Here is a 22,705-nt window from a genome sequence, read left to right as displayed (position 1 = left end):
CTGTCACTGCCAAAGACACATTATTGAATATCTTAAAGGACATCCAGGACATGGCAGAGAGCTCCTTGAACCATTGCCAGAACCTGAAACGGTTGCACATACCGTTCTCCACCTTCCTAACCTAATTGCAGTCGTCACTAAAATGTATAAACGACATTTGCCGTAGTCGGTCACACACCAGGGATTGCAAAATGTCCATGTCTGCTCACATAGATGTGTGCAAAAGAAACCAACCAGGACTGGCTCGAGGAGTCCCGCCTGGAACAGAGAAACTTGACACCTATGGTCCACCCAGCGGCACCCCCGGCAGTTCGGGGCTCTGCCCTCAACGCCTTAGAGCTTTTCCCTCCTGAGTCGGCCAGGGCGCGTGAGGACCAATGATGAGTTAAGGGCCAGCCGCCCCACATTCGAGGCTGCTGCCCAATAGCTGGGGCAACACCCCCGGATGCCAAGGGCTCTGACTAGGACACTTTAGAGATTTGCCCTCTGGAGAGGGCTGGGGCTGCTGACCGCTTCACAGAGCCCCAGTTACTCTTCCCTGGGACTCTTACCGGAACCTGGGTCGCGCCTGGGGTTTCAGCTGCAGGGCTTGTTTAGTCTCTCCCTCTGCAGCCAAGGTTGTTGGCCGTCACCTGCTCTGGGGCCCTGGTCTGACCACAGAGGAGCTGTCTGGCTCCTGCACCACACATTCATCCTACACGGAGACACTTCCCACCGACTATTAAGCTCCCAAAAAGACAAATGTAGGAGACATCCGGGCCAGCCCCGAATAGCCAGTCGGTCCCAGACGAACGACCAGATGGCCTGGGATGGTATGCCCCGACCAGATGCCTGGGCAGCCACAAGGTCATTCCTGCCTTAAAAACACCACCCAGGATCTGGGGCTTAAGCCTCAGGCTCCGGACCCCAGGGCTTAAGCCGCCATCCGCAACCAGGGCCCAGCCTCTCTTCCTTGCCTCGGTCCAGGTGCAGAGGAGGCATCAACCGCCTGTGCCACAGACCTGCCATGCAGTAAGACACTTCCCATCAACTATTAAGTCCCCACAGAGTGGGGTCTTATGGAGATGGGCTGGAGACAAATGTAGGAGTCAACTGGGCAAGCCACAATTCGGCCATCTGGTCTGAATGCTCAGACCAGATGGCCGGCCAGGCATATCTGAAGGACAAGATGTACCTGGGACAGTCCACCCCGACCAGATGGCCAGGTGGCCATGAGGTTGTGCCTGCCTTAAGGTCACCATCCGGGGTCCGGGGCTTAAGCCGCCACTTCTACACTCAGGGCTTAAGCAGCTACCTCCGCGGCCTGGGGACGGGTCTTAAGCCGTCACCTCCACGGCCTAGTGCCGGGGCGTAAGCCATCGTCTTTGCGGCTTGGGGGTTAGCCACCATCTGCAACCAAGGCTCAGCCTCTCTACCTTGCCTTCCAAGGGCTGAGTCCTGCCACTCTGCCGCCGACTGGGCTAAGGGAATCTGGTCTGATAGGCTGGTGGTGCCTTTGATAAAAGCTTGGCTTCAAGGATGACTTTTAAAAGATCATAGCGAGGTAGCTGTTCTTCTACTTACGAAACCCTGACCCAGAATCAGCTTGTCTACGAATTATTTAGCACCAGGTTCACCATGAACATGCAGTGCAATATGGGCAAGAGAGTTGGCCCCCTTTTGTCCACACTCAAGTCCTAGGCAAGTGGCTCTACGCACTGGCCCATAGGCCAGGTATCCTAGGCTAACCGCGGCTCCACAGCATTGCAGTATCTTTATGGTTTGGGGGGGGATTTTGACTTGGAGTCATAACCCCACAGATGGAAGCTTCGCCCCATTGACTCTTCAGCCAAGCACATACACCAAATATATGCACCTGTGGTTCCTCTAGTACTAAGCAGGATTACTATTGCAACACAAAATCATCAGTAAGGTAAAACTAACTTGTCTCACAATGGTCAAAAGCCAGCTCAAGTTCCCTCTTAGTGCGTGAACAATCAAACGCTTGGCGAATTCTGCTTCACAATTATAGGAAAAGCCGACATCGAAGAATCAAAAAACATCGCTATGAACGCTTGGCCAGCATCCATGTAGTAACCTTTCTGACACCTCCTGCTTGAAACCTAAAAAATCTGAAGGATCGTAAGGCCCCACTTTCACAGTCTGAATTAATACAGAAAATTGAGATGAAGCGAACTTTTGCCCTTATGCTCCGCGGGTCATGCCACGGAGGACTGGGTGCATGGACCCAGAAGCAAGACCCCCATGGGGATCGCCCCAGCCTCACTGAGAAGGTGAAAAAACAATAAGAGTAGTGGTATTTCACCAGTGGCCAGAGGGCATCCCACGTATCCAACACCACTCATGTCTCTTCATAGTGCCAGACTAGAGTCGAGCTCAACAGGGTCTTCTTCAAGCCATTTCCTTTGGCTGTGGTTTTGTTAGATAGTAGGTAGTGAGCGTGGGAATCTTGTTCATCCACTCATGCACAATTTGGCTACCTTAAGAGAGTCATAGTTACTGCTGCCGTTTACCTGCACTTCATTGAATTTCTTCACTTTGATATACAGAGCACTCGCAGATGCTCTGTTTTAATTAAAACATCAGATTCCCCTGGTCTGCACTAGTTCTGATTCAGCTTCTAGGGGGGGAAGGGAGAGAGGCGGCCACTGCAGCTGGGGTAATCCACAGGAAGGGCTCGGCTCGCATCTAGAGGTCACCCACCACCCTGCCCAAAAGTGAAAAGAATTGGCCGGCCACGGCACGTTCACAGCTCAGCTTCCCGCATCAGGCCAACTGCCCCAGCCCTTAGAGCCAATCCTTATCGCAAAGTTACGGATCTGACTTGCCGACTTCCTTTACCTATATTCTTCCAACATCCCAGAGGCTGTTCACCTAGGAGCCCTGCTGAGAATATGTGTATGGCCCAGCGTGAGATTAACGCCATCTCCCCTGGATTTTCAAGGACCAGTGAGAGCTCACCGGATGCCAGAACCACAACCCTTTCCAAGGTTCGGGCCCTCTCTCTGGGCAAACCCATTCCAGGGTGCCCTGTCCTTCACAAAGAAAAGAGAACTCTCCCGAGGGCTTCCGCTGGCTTCTCCAGGATCGTTTGCATTACCACACTGGTTGTCACAAGGGCACCCGTCTATGCCACTCTGGGTTCGGGATCTGAACCAGACTCAGTTTCGATTGGCTGAGGGCAGTAGAGGCCAACACCGTTTCCTTCCGAACAGCGTTCGCCCATCTCTTAGGATTGACTGACTGCTGTTCACATGGAACCCTTCTCCACTTTGGGCTTCAAAGTTCTCCTTTGCATTTTTGCTACTACCACCAAGATCTGTACCTGCGGCAGCTCCACCAGGTCCCTCATCCCCGACTTCCATACACACTGCAATGGCCTTCCTAGTCGTCATGGCTTAGCCACCGCAGCTCTCAGTGCTGGTGATGGCTGGGTATGGGCCTGACGCTCCAGCGCCATCCATTTCCAGGACTAGTAGATTTGGCAGGTGAGTGGTTACACACTCCTTAGTGGATAACAACATACATGGCCGCCGTCCTACTCTCTATATTAACCAACACCTTTTCTGGGGTCTGATGAGCATCGGCATCGGGTGCCTTGACCCGCCATTTTGTTCATCCCACAGCAACAGTTCTGCTTACCAAAAGTGGCCCTCTGGGCACTCGCATTCGATGCCCAGCTCCACGCCAGCGAGCCGGGCTACTTACCAATTTAAAGTTTGAGAATATGTTCAGATTGTTTCGTGCCCAAGACCTCTGATTATTCACTTTACCAGATAAACTGGGGTTTTCTAGTGCCAGCTTTGCTGAGGGAAAGTTTGGAGAAAACAAGCTACTAGGTAGTTTGATTAGTCTTTCATCCCTATACCCAGGTCAGACGACCGATTTGCACGTCAAGACTGCTACGGACCGTCACCAGAGTTTCCTCTGGCGTCTCCCTGCCCAGGCATAGTTCACCATCATTCAGGTCCTATCACACATGCTCATGCTCCAACTCCTTGACAGAGGGGACGAGACGGACTGGTGGTGGACCTGCCACAACTCCACAACAGGATCCCACCTCTGCCAGCCCATGTCGGCCTTCATCCTTCATTGTGCCACAGGGTTTTGTTCGGCCCTCTGACTCGCGCAAGTGTTAGACTCACTAGTCCATGTTTCAAGACGGGTTGGGTGGGTAACCAGCATCACTGTAGACCCCTGGTGGCCTCCGGGGGCCTCCCCATCCAGTGTTGTGACGCAGTCACGGTAGACTGAGGACAGTCCATCCCAGTCGAAGTGTCACACCGGGAGCTGGGGGCTCTGTCCCCAGCCACTGCCCCCACGGTGCCACAGAGGGGCCGGGACGGTTGCCAGAGGAGGGTGCGGCAGTGGCCAATCTCCTTCAAACCCACAGACAAGGCAAACCTGCTGAAAGTGGACACACAGTTTCATGCCCTCTTGAACTCTCTCTTCAAAGTTATGATGGGGATTTGTATTTGGACTCTTCTCTCTTCATTCACGGGCACTGAGGGAATCCTGGCTAGTTTCTTTTCCTCTGCTTAGTAATATGCTTAAATTCAGCGGGAGTCCAGCCTTCAGGGAGAGGGGGCTGCTCCAGCCCTGTGCCACCAGCGCGGTTGAGTGTGCGCTGTCCCAATCTGCACCAAAGACCACCTTAAGAGAGGTTGCCTGCTGGACATGTTCGCAAGGCCTGCCTTTCAGGGTCGTCCCGTGCAGTTTCTAGGCTGCCGCCAACCACCACCAACGTGGAACGCCAGGTGCCTGGCTCGGTGCCAACAAGCCTCCGCGCCAGGGCCAGGGATCCTGCAATGATGCTAATCGGGGTCTTACCTTAGGGGAACGAGGGGACCAGGGTTGCTGCAATGGGCCCAGCAGCACAGCGGGGCTGGTCCCCCGGGTGATTGACATTCAAGTGACACTCAGACAGGCGTAGCCTTAGGAGGAGCCCGGGGCCGCAAGGTGCACTCGAAGTGTCGAATGTGTCCTGAAATTCACACAAATTCTCTGAGCTAGATGCGTTCTTCATTGATGTGTGAGGTGAGTGATACACCGCCAAGAGTCTCAGACAACTTTGTCTCCAGACATCAGCCCAAACCTGCCAGTGCAAGAGAGGCTGGGGGAGGCAGCGCTGTCCGTCCTGCATGCACCGCAGGACGGCCCGGCGCCCTGTCTAGCTTCCCCAATTGGGAGTCGGCCAAGACCATCAAGGTTTTAAACAAAACAGGTCCCAGGCACTCAGCCCGGGAAGCCCGCCCACCGTCTTCTGCGGTAGTGCAACAGAGCTTCCTGTGGCGATGGAGGCAGGTGCTCTGCCACTGTTCTACCCGGCCGATCCACTCATCCCTCAACCATGACCTCCCGCTCCCCTTTCAGGAAGACGGAGAGGAGGTACAGAGGTGGCAGTGTGAGGGTCAGGTTGGACCGCTAGAGTCTTCAATCTTCAGACCGGCCGCACAAGTCGAGCTCCAGGTACTTGGACACGAGAGAAGGTTGCCTGCTATACCGGCTAGCCTGGCCATTGCTCACCCACAGCAGTGGGCGGCCAGAACATCGAACCCCACCCGTAAAGTATGGCCGGCTGCCCCATGGCTCAGAGCTCACCTGGCATGCCATGTCCCTGGCCTCATTTGAGAACAGCCAGGTTTCCCTTGGCTCCCAGCTGCCCCCACTCAGGACTGATGGGTCAGAGACAGGAGCACCAGGCTGGCACGCTGGGCCGCTCAAGGCTTCCTCTCTGGTGTGTGGTTGGGGATGTCCTGGCAGGTTAACCCAACCCTACCATTTGTCCCTGTATGTCTGTTGAGTCACAAACCCCTCCAGTGGAAGGGATCCCGCTCGCCGGCACCTGGTCCCTTGCAGGCGCAGGCAGCAGTCCGCTCCACTGGCCGGACAATAGCACGAGGTGTGCCCGGGGCTGTGGGTGTGCGCATCTGGGACAAAACAAGGTCAGGCCTGCCGCTCTCCCTACGGCTGCTCTGCCGTTAATGATCCTTCTGCAGGTTCACCTACGGAAACCTTGTTACGGTTTTTACTTCTTCTAGAGAGTCAAGTTTGATTGTCTCGTCAGCGCTCCACCAGGATCAGAGCCGATCCGAGGACCTCACTAAACCATCCAATCAGTAGTAGCGACAGGCAGTGTATACAAAGAGCAGAGACTTTATCAACCCTTATGACCTGCTCCTACTGTAAATTCCTTGTTCCTTGGAAATAATTTCAATCCCCAATTCCTATCACAAACCAAGTTCAGCGGGTTACCTGCACCTGTCGGTGAAGGATAAACACATGCTGATGATCCATTCAGTGCAGCACGAGTGCAGCCCCGGACATCTAAGGGCTGTTATTGCTCAATCCCGTGTGGCTGAATGCCACTGGCCTCTCTAAGACGTTGAACGCCGAGCGCTGGGGATCATGTAAGGAACAAGTTACTTACCTGTAACTGCTGTTCTCTAGCATGGGGTCTGGCATGGATTCACATGCTCATGAATATTCTCTGTCGTCAGGCCGGGAATCCTCGGTATAGAAAAAATCAGTATCAGTTTCGTTTCTGATCTGTCTTTCTCAGTAGTAACCAATCACTGCTCTCTGGGTCATACTGCCCCCAGCCAATGACTGCCCTCTCCCTAAGCCCCACCCCTGGCAGCCATCCTCAGATTTGGTAGCACGCGAAGTGGCAGTATGACCAAGTGAAGAGCCGCAGAGGGGTAGGCGGGAGGGTTTGCATGTGAATCCATGCCAGACCCATGCTGGAGAACAACAGTTACAGGTAAGTAACTTGTTCCTTCTCCAGAATGGAGTCTGGCATGGATTTGTGAATCCATGCCAGACCCATGCTGGAGAACAACAGTTACAGGTAAGTAACTTGTTCCTTCTCCAGAATGGGGTCTGGCATGGATTCACATGCTCATGAATATAAGAATACATAGCAGTATACACATGCACAACCACGAGAGGTGGCAAAAGGCTCAATATCAAGCAATACAACAACTCAACATTAAGCAACTCTTACCTCCTCATCAGGCTCACCTTAGGCGAACAGGTTGCACAGCACTGCCTGCCCGACTCTGGACTCCTCCCTGGAATCCCGGTCGACGCAGTAGAATCTCGTGAAGGTGTGCGTCGACCTCCACCTAGCAGCCCTGCAGATGTCGAGCAGGGGCACACCAGACAGGAATGCCGTAGTAGCAGCGATCGCTCTGGTCGAATGGGCCCTCGGACAGCCTGGCAACGGTCGGTTTGCCAACTGGTGACAGTGCATGATGCAGCCGGAGAGCCATCTGGAAATGGAAGTCTTCGAGAGAGCCTTCCCTTGATTCACAGGTCCAAAGTTCACAAACAGCTGTGATGTCTTCCGAAAACTCTTTGTGCGGTCCACGTAGAACTTTAGCGCTCTAGCTACATCCAGCGAGTGCAGAGTCCTCTTAGCCGGCGACGAAGGACGCACCCCTCCTTCATGCCCAAGGTGTCGTCAGACTTCCACCTCAACGAGCCCTTGGTGTTTCCAGTTTTCTTCCCGTCGCCTCTGACTTTCATTCTTGATTACTGAAAATATTCTTGGCAAATGCTTTTTTGGTTCGTCTTGCGCTGGTCTAAGAATTTCACCTTTAGCAGCACAATATGAATGCCCTCGGCTGTCCTTCTTAATCATGGCACCAGTTCTAAAAATCAACAAAATAGAACCAGAGTCCTCTTCCATTATTCCTAGCGGAAGTATTCAGGCGACTGGACTGCTTTCAACACTCTAATTTCTTCACAGTAAATGTTTCATAGCTCTAGGACACTCCGTCAAGAGCATCAAGGGGGCACCGAGAGGCAGCGGCTGGGACAGGCAATAGCTTGCCTTACAGCGGACCTCCATTTTGATCCCAAGATCCAACTACAAGCCTTTTAACTGCAGAAACTTCGAAATAAGCTGGAGCTGGAATTACCACAGCTGCTGGCACCCGACTTGCCCTCCAATGGATCCTCGTTAAAGGATTTAAAGTGTACTCATTCCAATTACAGGGCCTCGAAAGAGGCCTGTATTTTTATTTTTCATCACTACCTTCCCAAGTCTGGGGTGGGTAATTTGCACGCCTAATGCTTTCCTTTGATGTGGTAGCCGTTCTCCATGATTCTATGTTACTCATGGTCACCATGGTAGGCACAGAAAGTACCTTCGAAAGTTGATAGGGCAGACATCTGAATGTATCGTCGCCACCACAGGGATATACAATCAGCCTGACATTAGAGTCACCAAATCCGCTGGGTCGAGCCCGGATTGGTCTTAGTCTAACTGATTTAATGAGCCATTCACAGTTTCACTGTACCGGCCGTGTTTACTTACACATGCATGGCTTAATCTTTGAGACAATCCTATGCTACTGGCAGGATCAATAAGGTTGCTGCACATTATAGAGGGTGGAAACCAGGGGGCTACATGTCCGCCTGTTAGAATGGATTTCTGAACTCTGCTCTGGTGAACAGATGTTCAGGAGGCCACCCTTGTTTGGTGAAACAGGGAACACTTCTGTGAGGTTAGCCAGGACAATTCAAGGTAGCTTGGAGAGCAGTCGAGTCTAAATCTCAGGAGTAGTGGGGGCGATGTGAGGTCTTGGAGGAGCACACACAATAGGATTGCAAGAATTACCCTTTGACAGTAGTATATCAGAAATATAGAATTTATTAGGCCCAAAACAAACACAAGTTAATAATGAAGAGCACAGTCATACTACTATTTAAACACACACTAGGTAAAATAATATGTACAGTCACTTTTCGGTCAATGCTTTAAAGAGCAGATTCCTGCCAAGACCTGTGAGGAGGGAAAGCTAACTAACTTTAGCACAATGCCCAACTACAGAAATGGATATCCCTAACTTAAGAAGTCCAGCCCTTCAAAGATTGGAGCCTTGTTTTTTGTGCGTAAAAGCGCTTGTCGATGAGTGAAGCTCACAAAGGACGAACTTCAATGGGAAGGAAAAGTTAGAAGAGGACACTGGAGTGTGAGGAATTCGATTCCAAGAGCCAGAGGCGGGTCTTCTGTGGAGATCAAAGCTGCCCCCAACTTTCTGACGACTATAGGAAGCAAGAGCTACACAAGCCAAGGCAAGGACTACAAGGGATCCTTTGTGCGTAAAAATGGTATGGATGAACTAAGGGCCCCCGGTATGTGGTATGACTACTCACCACCCTTAGTTCACTCAGTTCAAACTTGGCAGGTTTGAAGAAGGTCACCAACAGCGACTGCCACCGTTGCAGGAGCACTCAAGTCTCGCAGACTGACGCATGTGTCTCTCTCGCGGTCCAAAGCAGTAGGGACGACGAGATTTGGCAATAAGAGGCTTTGCAGTGCGAACTAGGGTACTCCCAAAGCTACAAGCTGGTCAGTCCATGGGAGGGCCCAGGGACACTTCCCAGAAGGCCTGTTTGCAGGGCACCAAGGAGGCTTTGAGAGCGATTGGCCCCACCACTCAAAAGGGTTGAAGCAATATTGCAGTTCTTCGGAGATCGAGTGCAAAGCAGGGCTCTACTGGGAGGCTTAGGGTGCCATACCTTCTGTGCGCCATTACGGACAGCCCTTGGATCGGTTTCTCTTCTCAGGATACTTGGCTCTGTGTATAGGTCAATTTAGACGTAAGGGTGATCTGCGGATCTGCACTCAGAGCCCCTCCTCATATCCTCAAGTCCAGGGCAGGCTCGTATCCAATGAGGGACTACTGCGGCACTCACATACACAGGCACACCAGACATTCTGGCACCAGTAGTGTGGATTGGGACAGACAGTCCCAGCCTACTTCCTGGGTACCTACCCATGTGACGTGCATTAACCTGCAAAAAGCAACAGCTTTCGCAGGAGAATGCATGCCCAAATAAGGACTCCCTGGGACATAAAGAGCAAGTGGAAGGCCAACGGACAGAATGGCCAAAGTAGAAGTAAAAAGAGCTTGTGGAACGGCCATAATGGACACAAGCCACAGTTATGAGCCACACACAGTAAGCACAGTATGGCTCAGTAAAAGGTCATACAAATACATGAAAAAGCTTCTGCTGCCACCAGTCTACTCCTAGGCACATTGTCCAGCTACCAAAAAATCCTTAAGGGATGTCTACGGACCGAAAACACAAGAACCCCAGTGCGTGGTACTGTAATGTACTTTGCGCAATGAAATACAGTTGCCAAAAGAGGCAGCAAAGTCATAAAACTAAGGCAAACAATGTTTCCCAGTACTGAATGTCAGAAGGACAAGTCAGTTTCCCCAGAACAATGAGCGGAAGCCTGGTGGAGCACAGCTGAAGGATGTGATTCACTGGCAGAAAGTCAGGACAGGAGGCTGAAACAAAAGCGAAAGGTTGGGGGGGTCCACAAAATGTAGAGGTAAAATTGAAGTAAATTAAATTGTAGCTAACACCACCTCGAGCCCACCTTCACACCCTTGGGGCCGTTTGTAGGACAAAGCATCAGAGCATGCCCCCCACCAACACTTGGGAGGGTGGAGGTGGGTGGACAGGTCAATCACACGAGCACCGGCAACCCAGCCTGCTCCATGGGCAGGGGTAGGGAGTGGAAGGGGAGAGGATGGGCCCAGGCACAACTTAAAGCGGGAGGGTTTTTTCCACATGCCACCACTGATGTGCTGACAGGGGGGGGTTGGTACCCCATGGAACAGTTGTTCGAACTGCTGGAGAAACATGCTCGGTGTAGAAGGGGCAACATCATGGCTTATAGGGCCTGCACTGGGGCTAGCACCACCTGACCCTATCCACTCTGATCTCACCACAAGGGAGCTGCTGGGCTGCTCTGCCTTTGCTCTGATTTGAGTGGAAAGTCACCCACATAAGAGGGCCCTCCCTGAGGGGGCATTCCCTTGACATGGTCACAAGGCCGGTGGAAGCTAATTGCTTGAAACAACAGCCGAAGCCGGCCAAGCAGCCCAACTGTAGACGGACATAGTGTGCCAAACCGATCCTGTGAAGTGCGGTGAGGCCCACGGGCAGGCACCCTGCTGTCCACATACATGTCAACTGAGATTCTTTTGTGGGCCAGGCACCCTGCTGCCCATAAAAAATGTGGCCTCTCGGAAAAGAAGCAAAGCCTTTTACCCCCCTGCTGTGAGCTGGCAGGGCGCCCCCAGTAGGCCAAGATCTGCTGGGACATTGGATGGGATGCTGCCCTTGGCCGGCTTGCAGGGGAGCAGTGGCTTTGCCATGGAGCCCAGGTTGGGCAGCAAGAACCAAGTGGAGCACAGACAGGACCCATACACACTGTGTACTGTAATCCAGGGGAAGGTGACTACGCTTTCTTGTAATCTGTGTACCCTGTGTGACAGAGGGGGAGCTCTGGGTAAAAGTGTCCAGCCTCCTTATAGACCCAACTGGAGAAAAATGTCAAATTCACGCCCATCCAGACTTCCAGAGCAGGCCAGATATCTGGTCCTTCCATTCATTCCTATGGCACACAACCAGATGAATTGGCTTGGAGAGTGGCCATCTAGTAATGCAATGCATTCCAATGAACCAGGATGGGAAGGGCCCAAGGCGCCCTGACAAAGGAACGGCAAGCCCTCAGGGACTTCAGCTGGGCAGGGGGGCAGTCAACCCAGGCGCAAGACAGGCGCCCAAGGGAGGGGACAGCTCCCCCGGACATCCTGGAGCTCTGTTGGGAGCGTGTTAGAGCTTTTTCCTCCATGGAGGGGCTGGGACCCCACCTCGTCACCCTGGCTGTGCCAATGAGCTGGCAGACAGTTGACCCACGTACGAGGCAGGCACCCAAAGGAGGGAGCAGCACCCCCTGGCCGTCCTGGAGCTCAGTCCGGGGAACATTAGAGCTTTTCCTTCCAGGGAGGGACTGGGACCCAACCGGGACACCCAGGCTCCACCGATGGCCAGGTAGACAGTCGACCCACATGCAAGGTAGGCACCCAAGGGAGGGGGACAGCACCCCAGCCCCCCTGCAGCTCTGGCTGGGGAGCAATAGAGCTTTTCCAATGGCAGGGCGGGCAACTGCTAAACGTATTAGAGCAAGCTTTGCAGGGCAGAGCGTGTTGCTCTGTAGACTATAGCTGTTAAGGTTCCCAGTTCAATGCAGGCCTCCTCGAGCCAGTCCTTGTTTTATTCCGCACTGCATGCCTATGTGAGCGGGTGAGGAGGTTGTATTATCCCTGCCTACTATGTGCAGAATAAATGCTGCCTTTCATTATCGACAAGCGCTGTCTTTACCTAAGGAGGACACTGCTGCCGTTGCTAGGCTTTTATTCTTCAGGCATCCCGTCTGGGTGAGAATGCACTGTTTCTCTCCCTCAAGCACTAAGCACCTTTTTAGCAGGATGGATCTTGAATTGTTTTCTCAGAAAAGATAATAGATCTTTTTATTTTATGGCTGTCATCTGTCCAAGTGTAGGATTTCAGAAGAGTAATTTAACTCCCACTGGAACGGCATTGTCATTATGGTAAGGACTCTATTAGTAAAGAGCATGGAAAGTGTTAGTTGCTATAAAACACAAATTACACAAACACACTTAGCATCTGTGTGTTGGGTACCCAGAGCACAGTCACTAGGATATCGTTTTCTGGTCCCAAAATATATGGCATCAGACACTTAAATCAGTGTGCTTAAACGAAAGTCAACCAATACAATGACTCCCCAGTGCATCAGTATTTATAAATGAGTCCATGACAGTGAAACTAGATGTCCCACTGACAGAGAGCCACCTGGTCAGTCTACATATGTTGTAGTACCTTTGCTTTATGGATGGTCTGCATGTTTTAGTCAAGTGTTTTTGTTAAGTCAAAGTTCTAGATATGGGGCCTGATTTACAAAGCGATTTCTAATGGGATTCCTCCATTGTAAAATGCTTTTATAAATCAGAACCCTTGTCTGTTATATTCATGGTTTTCTAAACTGTCAGGTGTTTAACGTTCTGCCTTTTTACTGTATTACAGAGTTCTTGGCTTGTCCCATGTCAGGCTGTTGTAGCCCATGCATTGATGGCAGTGCTGACTTAACTCTTTGCATTCTGGCACTTGAAGTTTGTTGTTTGCCATTGTGAATTCAAGTCCACAATGCAAATCAAACTAGCATTAAAAAAGCTACATTTATGGTGTGCACACAGATGTTATTGCATTTTAAACGTATAGGCAAGAATAAACAAATATTTGGGTCATACATACACAGTAAATACGAACATTGCTGGCATATTAGCATTTTCCCACACGTTAGTATTAGGCATAGTATAACAACATCAATTCATAAGGGAAGGCAGCAGTGGGACCACAATATATGGTACCCCGGTCTGTGGAAACGTGGCAAAGAGGCTAGATTGATGGTGTTTAGTATGCTACGGCTTGCAGTAAGTGAAGGTGCAGGCTCCATTGGTAGGTGCGTATTAGGGGCTCCCTCGGGTGCAGAGTCTGCTTCCACATCCTCCTTCCTCATCTGTATATTTTTCCACTTCTCTGGGCCTGACAGGAATACACTCACTGTTCTCCTGTTAGTGGTCACTGTACTCACTACTACAGGGAGGCGAAGAAGGGGTATGCTGTCACAAATACTGCCTATGAACATCGCCTCCACAGCAGACATTTTGCATGGGGTGGCCGGTGGGGGAGGGGGGCAATACTCTTATGCCCAGAACTGGAGGAGTCCAGAAATGTGACAAATTGCTGCTTTATTTAGTCAAAGCAGGGATACGCACACTGATTCCACAGCTCTAAATGTACTCTCAGCTCATCACAGGCGGGCAGTACGTTTTTGAGCTGCCGTGACCTCACAACCAAAAGATGTATTCCTTGCTTTTAGGCAAAATGGGATTGGGTGAACAGTATGGGCATAATTACAGTCTATAGGGGACAGTGTCATGCCACTGGGCAAGGACCCATGTCTTCATCACCTACAGGGTCCAAATGGATCCAGTCCTGGTGCCTCTGGCACCAGGCTCATAGAGAAGTGTGCTTTCCACACTTCGTGCCTAAGGCATGTGCATCATGGCCATAAGGGATCATTGAGGAGCATGTGCAAGAACCTCTGGGAGTGGCAAGGTGGAGCCACAAGGCGGGGCCAAAGAAAGGGGCCGGGGCCAGCCTATTTAAGGCCAGCCCGCCCACATAGTGGCGCTTTGCGTTAGTCTGTTTTCTACAGCGTAACGCTTACCGCCATCCTTACCTGTTTTCCCTGCTCTTCTCCTCGTCGTGTTTCTTACCTGATTCCGGCAACCCCATCGCTGAAGGCGCATCTTACCCGACTCCAGCTGCACCATCGCGGAACGCCCACCCTAACCTGTCTTCAACTACACCATCAGTGCACGCTCATCTCACCTATCTCCTGCACTCCATACAGCACATCGCATCTTACTGACTCCCATCGCCATCGGAGTTGGAGCGCTTCTTCACCTGATCCGGACATCCAGCTACAAGGGAGCTTATCTTCCATTCTTCATCTTTGCGGAACCTCCATCCTGCAGCTGCGGACCGGCCTCCGAACAGCCAGTCTCCGCTCAACGACGCCAGACTTTTCCTGCAAGAGAAAAGGGCACAACAGGTTAGGAGTCATATAAATAACTAATGCTCGGCCGCGCCATACCTAAGCCTAGCCTTCTACATTAAAAGCCAACTTACCATCTAGTTCAAAGGCTTCATCATCCTCTGGGGAATCACTGGACACGTTCCTAACACTGAGACTCCGGGCAGCCATCTTCACACCTATAGAGGAGAGAAAAGTCATTGCAAGAATTACAAACTATAATCACAGCAAAAGACATTGCACGAATTACGAACTACAATCACGGCAAAAGACATTATAATTAACGAACACTAATTATTGCTAGAAGACTCACCTTCAAGTGGTTGGTCGCAGCCGGTCTGGATCGACCCTTCCATGGGCCAGTGAAGCAACTTGGTCCACTCCAAGCGCCCCTGCTACATGAAGCAGGATGGAGAGCTCAGCATTACAAATAAACAGGTGAGCTTGCATGGGTAAACGGTTGCACACTTCGTTCTGGCACAAAAGGATCGAGGGGAATCACGACACCACACGCCATTCTCATTGTCTCTCATCTTCTCTCAGGGGCAATATCAGCATCCAGAGCAGTTGATTCCGCAGCAGCTGGGGGAGAGAGTCGATCCAGGGGAGCCAAGTCGAGGGAGGGATCCAAACGTGCCCCAACGTCCCCGCAGAGACCAGGTGAGCGTAACAGACTTATAATGTGATTAATCTGGCTAGATCTGGATGCTCCACCTGTCACCACCCCAAGGTCAGCCCAAGTCAGTGCAAGCCTTGCCAGTTTACGAAATTTACCAGCAGGTGAGCAAAAATGATGGGTGGGGAAGGTTAGCTCAGAGCACTGCCTGCTTACCGCTATTGTTTCACTCCTCTGACTTCCCAGACATTGAGCAAGGACACTCCATTTTCCATCTTCATGTTGTGTTGAATTTATTTCCCATCTTCTGTCTTCAATTTGATGGGAACTACATTATCTGTCTGAATGGGCTTTGTTTTCCAGCTCCAGGTCACGTGTTCAGGGACCGTACAAGGATTTTCTCTGCTGGCATTTCTGAGGGATTTCAGACTTTTTGTCCTTGAAGGTGCTGTATCTTTTTAGCTGGCTTGAGCCTTCTTCCCCAGTGTCCTTGATAGGGCTGGAAATGTTGGCAGGCCTGTTTTGCATCTCTCAGAAAAGCCAGCGTATCAGGCCTCAGCCCTGTGTTTTGAGCATTCCCAATTCTTTTCAATGCAGCTGTGGCTTCCCTTTTGCTGATAATCGATTTTTCGGTGTGAGCAAGCAGTTCATGTGTGTTTTGCACCTGGCTAATGTCTCTGTGGGTCTGTTCAGCCATGCCACCTTTTCTTGATTACTTTGGTGAAGTAATCCGTTATGGCCTGTGGGGCTGCTTCAGTGGGTGGCATCCGTCATCTTGGGGGTATGCTGAGGGAAGGGGTTTGAGACCGCATCAACATTAGGGTGGCTGTGGCCCTCCCTTGGCCACCCCTTGGTGGTGCCTCTGTCCGGAGCCCTCTCTGGGAGGAAACAAACAGTGCTAGTATATAAGTAAACATCTGAGAGTAACTTAAGGCAAGGATGCCAGTTTTGCATCCACCGCAAACCCCCACAAGGTGGAAACAAATGAGGGCTGATTTGGGCATTTCAGATCAGGATTAACATTCCATGCCTGGTCCAGCCAGCTGACTGCTCCTCCAGTCTAGCCCTACAGCCATGCACGTGTGAGCAGTATTTTTGCATTCCTTTGCCCTGGATGCAGCAAGTCTTTCAAAGAAATTCCATATTTGTGACAGAAAGGATGATGTTATAACAATTTTACAAAATGGTGTCAAACTCTCGTTTTAACTCCAAAAATAAGTGCAATTCCACTTGATCCAGCCATTCAGAAGGCAGAGATCATTCGTTTAAGCTGTCTACCACATCACATAGCCTGACAAGCAAAGTCAGAGCATGCACAATAATGAGCATGCACTGTCAATATTATGCAGACCTGGGTACATGGCTTTAAAACTTTGAAAAGAGTGTGAAGTTTAAGGTTACTTACCTGTAACTATTGTTATCTAGCATTGGAATATTCCCCGTCGTCAGGCTGGTAATCCTCGGTAAAAGAAAAAAACAGTTGCACTTTCACTTAAAAACCGTATTTCTCTTCTAAACCAATCACTGTCCTCTGGGTCATACTGCCCCCATCCAATGACAGTCCTCTCCCTAAGCCCCTCCTCTGGAAGCCATCTTCAGATTTGGAAGTGGCAGTATGACCAAGAAGAGTGGTAGAGGGGTCAGAGGGAGGGTTTGCATTTTATCCATGCCAGACACATGCGGAAGAACAATAGTTACAGGTAAGTAACTTAAACCTTCATCAGCATGGGGTCTGACATGGATGCACATGCTCATGGATAACGAATACATAGCATAACAACATTACACAACCACGGGAGGTGGCAAGGTTCAACAGAAGCAATAACTCTTACCTCTGGAACAGACTCAACTCAAGCGAACAGGTTGCAAAGTATGGCTTGGCCGACTCTTGACACCTCCCTGGAATCCCTGTCGACGCAGTAGAACTTTGTGAAGGTGTGTGTGGACCTCCACGTAGCAGCCCTGCAGATGTCCAGCAGGGGCACACCAGACAGGAACGCCATCGTCACAGTGATCGCTCTGGTGGAGAGGGCTCTTAGACGGCCGGACAGCGGTCGGTTCGCCAACCGATGACAGTGGGTGATGCAACCAGAGAGCCACCTTGAAATGGAAGCCTTGGACAAGGCCTTCCCATGGTTCACAGGCCCAAAGTTCACGAACAGTTGTGAAGCCTTTTGAGAACTTTTGTGCGTGTCACGTAGAACTTCAGGGCAGGAGCAACGTCCAGCAAGTGAAAGTCTCTCTCCACCAGTGACAAAGATTTCGGGAAGAAAACGGGTAACACCAAAGGCTCGTTGAGGTGGAATTCCGAGGAATATTTGGCATGAAAGAGGGGTACGTACGCAGGTCTACCCTCGATTCGTGGAAAGTCAGTTACGGTAGCTTACAAGATAGGGCCTATATCTGACCTACATGCCTGAAAGAGCTGATGACCAGAAGGAAAGCCGTCTTCCACGTAAGAAACTTGAGTAGGGCCTGATGAATAGTCTCGAACGGAGCCCCCATTAGCCTCGTCAGAACCACGTTGTGTTCCCACGCCGGAGCAGGAGCCTTCACCGACAGGAAAGATCAGAAAAGTCTTTTGAGAAACTTTGACTAGTCGGTGGGACCAAAGTGAAGAGCTTCCTGGGGACCTGGTGTAGCTGGAGATAGCCGCATGATGCACCTTGATGGATGCGTGCGCCAGCCCAGGCTTTGCCAAGGATAGCAAGTATGGAAGGATCTGTGGGGCCGTGACCCTCAAAGGGGAAATCTTTTGTGACAGGCACCACGTATCAAAACACTTCCTCTTATGGCCGTAGCACTTCAAGGTCGATGATGCCCTGGCCTTGGCTAGGACCTCCCTGCAGTCCGCTGGCAACTCATAACCTCCAAACTCTAAGGCTGCAGGAGCCAAGCCCTCAGGGTCAGCGATCTTGGGTCGTGATGAGGGTTTGCGCCTTCCTCACTGGCGAGAAGATCCAGAACCACTGGCAACTTGACTGGAGGCGACACTGACAGTAGGTCCGTGCATTTAGATGAAATAAATAGGGATTTCAATTTCATCAGCAGGGCAAACGTTGTACCATAATCTTCCCAGTGCAGGTCTTGGAAAATCCAATGTACCCAACCCTGCCTGTGCGCATTTGCTACCTCTTCATTGCATTCTCGCTTTAACTTGCAGAAGGCGACAATAACTCCCCATACCCGAAGATACACTTACCATGGCAGCAGCAGCTGTCTGGTTCACCTGATGCTGAGCCGCCTTGATTTTGGCTTGCAGGTGTGCAGGGGGGTGAAAGTACTTGCATTTCTCCCTTGAACATCGGCCTTTGATGTAATCCATGCACACTGTAACAGTGTTCTCATTCGTATCAACCATTGCCATATCGACAGGGTGAGCGTATCGGCAGAAGGCGACAATAACTCCCCATACCCGAAGATACACTTACCATGGCAGCAGCAGCTGTCTGGTTCACCTGATGCTGAGCCGCCTTGATTTTGGCTTGCAGGTGTGCAGGGGGGTGAAAGTACTTGCATTTCTCCCTTGAACATCGGCCTTTGATGTAATCCATGCACACTGTAACAGTGTTCTCATTCGTATCAACCATTGCCATATCGACAGGGTGAGCGTATCGGCAGTCATTCTCACCACGTGTGCAATTTCCCCGCTGAAATCTGCCTCGGCCACGCAGGAGAGGATAGCAGGAAACATGTACAGAAACTGCCCTTCCCACGGGAAGGAGAACCTGTCCCCCAGGCTCCTTGGCTGGTGGAATCTGCTGGCAAACATCTCGCATTTGGAGTTAGCCACCGTTGTAAACAGATTGATCTGGGGTCTGCTCTATTTGATGAACAGGTGGTCCACATGATCCTGACTAAGCTCCCACTCATGGCAGGAACGCAGTTCCCTGCTGAGGGAGTCTGTGATGGTGTTCTTGACTCCCGCCAGGTGGAGAGGGATGAGGAACATACAGTGTCGGACAGCCCAGTGCCACAAATGTTGAGCTTCCTTGGAAAGCGGCGGGGATCGAGTGCTCCCCTGCATCCAGATCTAGAACATGGTGGTGGTGTTGTCTGTAAAGATCCTCACCACCTTGCCTTTCAGAGAATGTAGGAATGACTTCAGGACCCAGAACACTGCCTGTAGCTCCAGGATGTTGATATGCAGATCCTTCTCCTACGCAAGCCACAGGCCTCTGGCGTGCAGACGTCCATTGTGCGCTCCCCAACCTTCCAGGGAGGCATCCGTGGTGACCATCTCCTGGTTTGTTTAATATTTCATATTTGTAGTTTGTTTTAATATTTGTAGTGCGCACCGGACCCGAGGGTATCAGGGCTAATATGGGGGGTTTTGAAATCCCATTCCTTGGGCGTTGTTGGAGCAGACGCCCCACCATTTCATCGCCCGTTGGAACTCTTTATTGAGAGGGATGTTGTCTGTGAAGATTCCGGACACCTGTATCTAGCGGGCGTCCAGGAATCCTATATGGGTCGCATCTGCAGCCTGCAGAGACAGACAAGGTAGATACATGATGACATCATGCCCAGTAACGACTTGATGGCCCGCTCCGTGGCCGTCTTTGTCAACAACAGTCGTTGCACCTTTCCTTGAATGGTTGCTAGCCTCTCCTCTGAGGGCGACACCAGGCAAGACACCGTATTGAGGCTGGTGCCTAGGAACAGTGCGTTCTGCGATGGTGTTAAGCAGGACTTCCGGTAGTTGACGGAGAATCCCAGATCCGTCAAAGCTGGACAGTCATCTCTGTGTGTCCATTGGCCAGCATCCGTGGGCAGACGCGTATCAGCCAGTCGTCCAGGTACAGGTATACGTGGATGCTTTGAAGACGCAGATTGGCCGTCACTGTGGCAGGCGTTTTGTGAACACTCTGGGGGGCTGACTTCAAGCCTAAAGGTAGGGCCTTGAACTGGTATTGCTGGCCCTTCACCACGAAACGTAGAAACTTCCAGTGTTTCTTGTGAATGGGGACGTGGAAATAGGTGTCCTCCAGGTCCAAGGACATCGAGAAGTCTCCTTTTTCCAGTTGGCTGAGCATGTGTTGCAACGTGACCATTGTGAACTTTTGGGACTTTAGGTATCTGTTCAGACGTCATAGGCTCAGGATGGGCCTCCAGCCCCTTGTCTTCTTTCTGACTAGAAAGTATCTGGAATAGACTCTGGAGCTCCGGAGCCATTGGGGAACTAGCCCTTTTTCGCAGCATGGCTCGTACCTCTTCCAGGAGCTGAGGGATGTGCTGCTCCTGAGAGGGAACCAGAGGGGTCTGCGGACACCTGCGTTGGAACTCCAAGGTGTGTCCTTGGGCGAGAGCGTCCAGCACCCATCTGTCAGTGGTGATCTTTCTCCACTTGCTGACAAAGCTCGACAGCCGGCCTCCCATCAGGGTGCAAGAGTCGAGACCCGACGTCCCGGTCGGGTCTGGCTTGCATTGGCGCTGGCGGCCTGCCTTGCGCGCGCTGGCATGCTGTCCTCCGCTACCGTAGGCCTGGGAACGGCCTCCGTAGTCTTCTTGCGTTGAAGATCTGGAAGGCTATCTGTATGACATGGAAAACCCTTTTGAAGACCTGCTTGACTTTCTCTTGGAGGTGCAAAGGGAAGTCGAGCGGTGCTGCTGGAGAGTGCCCTGGGAACGGGCCATCTCTGTATCCGTCTTGATGGCCTGGAGGGACACGTTGACAGCCTTCCCAAACAGATGTTCCCTGTCGAAGAGCATGTCCAGCACCTTCGCTTGGACCTCCTGAAGGAAATTAGTGGCTTTCATCCAACTCTGTCGACGGAGGCAGACACAGTTCCCCATTTCTTGGAACCCTGTGTCAGTGACGTCCAATGCCACTGTGATGGTGTGATCTGACGCTACTTCCCCTTTCTGGAAGTGAGCAAGGGCTTCCATCTTCTTATCGTATTGGAGGAACCCCACGATCGGTCCTGGCTTATACCACAATTCACTGTCATACCTGGCCAGGATCGCCAGTGCGTTGGCCACCTTGATAGTAGACGCTGGTGTAAATCACCTATTTTCCCATTGCGTCCATCCTTTTCCCCTCACTGTCCGGAGGGACCGCAGACAAAGACTGGTTAGCCAACTGTTTCCTCGCAGCAGCCAACTGAATCTGGCAATGGTTGCGACCTCAGGCATTTGGGTGCGGAGTCCAGCAGCATATATTTCTTCTCCAGCCTATCCTGCTTGGCTGGAGATGTGCAAAGGATCTTCATGAGGGCCAGGCCTTCTTCACAAACATTGTCTAAAAAAGGCACAGCCATGATCGGCTTCCTCTTGGTGATTCACAGTCCGCTGCAACGATATCTTCATCATCATCCGATGTCATGGTCGTATCCGTTCCCATACCCGTGTCTGGGTCTGCTGGGGGAGAAGTGGCCCGACGTGGTAGAGGAGGTTGAAACAGGGACATCAGATGACTATTCCTCTTCCTCACTGAAGACTTATTGGGGACCTGGGACCACAGGTAGCAGGGCCGCAGGGAAACTTCATCTGGATCTTTGACACTGAGGTGTGTGTGAGTCAATAGAATATCCAAGGAAATATCCCTCGGGTGAGATGGTAGAAAAGAAAAACATGGCCCTGCACCATCATCGACCTCCTCTTCAACGTCCTTGTGGACTGTATGCATAGACTACCGATCTTCGTGGTCCATGGAGGAGACCTCCATGGTTTCTGCAACAGCCTGTGAGGGCTGTTTCTGGGCCTCCTCACCTTGCCCCTTTTTTCCCCCTCAGAGGGTTTTGAACTAGGGCCTTGGCCCGTTTAAGCCCTTCTGGTGTGCTTGCAGACTTTGCCGAAGCCACTGCGGCAGTGCTGCGCCTCGGGGGCAGGGACACTTTCTGAGCTGTGGGAACTACCCTGGTAGGATCAGCATGGTAATAGTAGTCATCGACGGGAGTCACCGACGAGGTCTTTGCCTGTGACGGTTGAGCCTGCTTGGGCTGTGCGGTTTTCTTCTCCTCCATCCGTGGCTACTCGGATCTCTCCCGTAGTTTAGCTGGTGTAGGCGACTTCCTCTTTGAAGAGGAGCTTGAAGGTTTGCTGGCAATGGAGGCATGGGTCAGAGGCCTTGTTCGTATTATGTCACGACGCCAATCTCCTGTGCCTGTCCTTTGTCATTTTCTTGGAGAAACTGAGGCATATCTCACTCTACTTCCTTGTGGTCTGGGTGCAGGCAGTGGAGGCATTGCAGGTGCTTAGCCCGCATGTGGTGCAGGGCCTGAAGAGGGACCTTCCCTCCTTCTCCTCCATCATGGTCGGAGGGCTCGAAGTAGGCCGAAGATGGCCTTGTAGAATCCTCAATGGATCTTCACCCTTGAGGAGCGTGGAACTTCACCAATAACAGGTCCCCACTGTCGGCAGATGAAGAAAAGAGCACACAGGCTTCTTGGACTCGTAAATTGAACTGTTGAAAACACGAAATAATTTATAAATAGCTCGGAGAGCAAACTCGAGGACTCCCAAAACTGAAGTGTGCAGTATAAATCTGAAGATGGTTGCTAGAGGAGGGGCTTACGGAGAGGACTGTCATTGGATGGGGACAGTATAACCCAGAAAACAGTGATTACCTAGGATTCACAGCCTGACGATGGTGA

General features: G+C 51.5%; 1 protein-coding gene across 2 annotated transcripts in view; it reads right to left on the bottom strand.

The window, feature by feature from the left end:
* MBNL3 (muscleblind like splicing regulator 3) overlaps positions 1 to 22,705 on the bottom strand; it is a 690,269-nt gene that overhangs the window by 175,438 nt on the left and 492,126 nt on the right. The window lies entirely within an intron of this gene.

The sequence above is a fragment of the Ambystoma mexicanum genome, chromosome 5p (genome assembly GCF_040938575.1).
Source record: "Ambystoma mexicanum isolate Mex_15411 chromosome 5p, UKY_AmexF1_1, whole genome shotgun sequence".
NCBI classification, from domain to species: Eukaryota; Metazoa; Chordata; class Amphibia; order Caudata; family Ambystomatidae; genus Ambystoma; species Ambystoma mexicanum.
The sequence above is the reverse complement of the archived record's forward strand: the minus strand, read 5'-3'. Positions and strand labels throughout refer to the sequence as shown.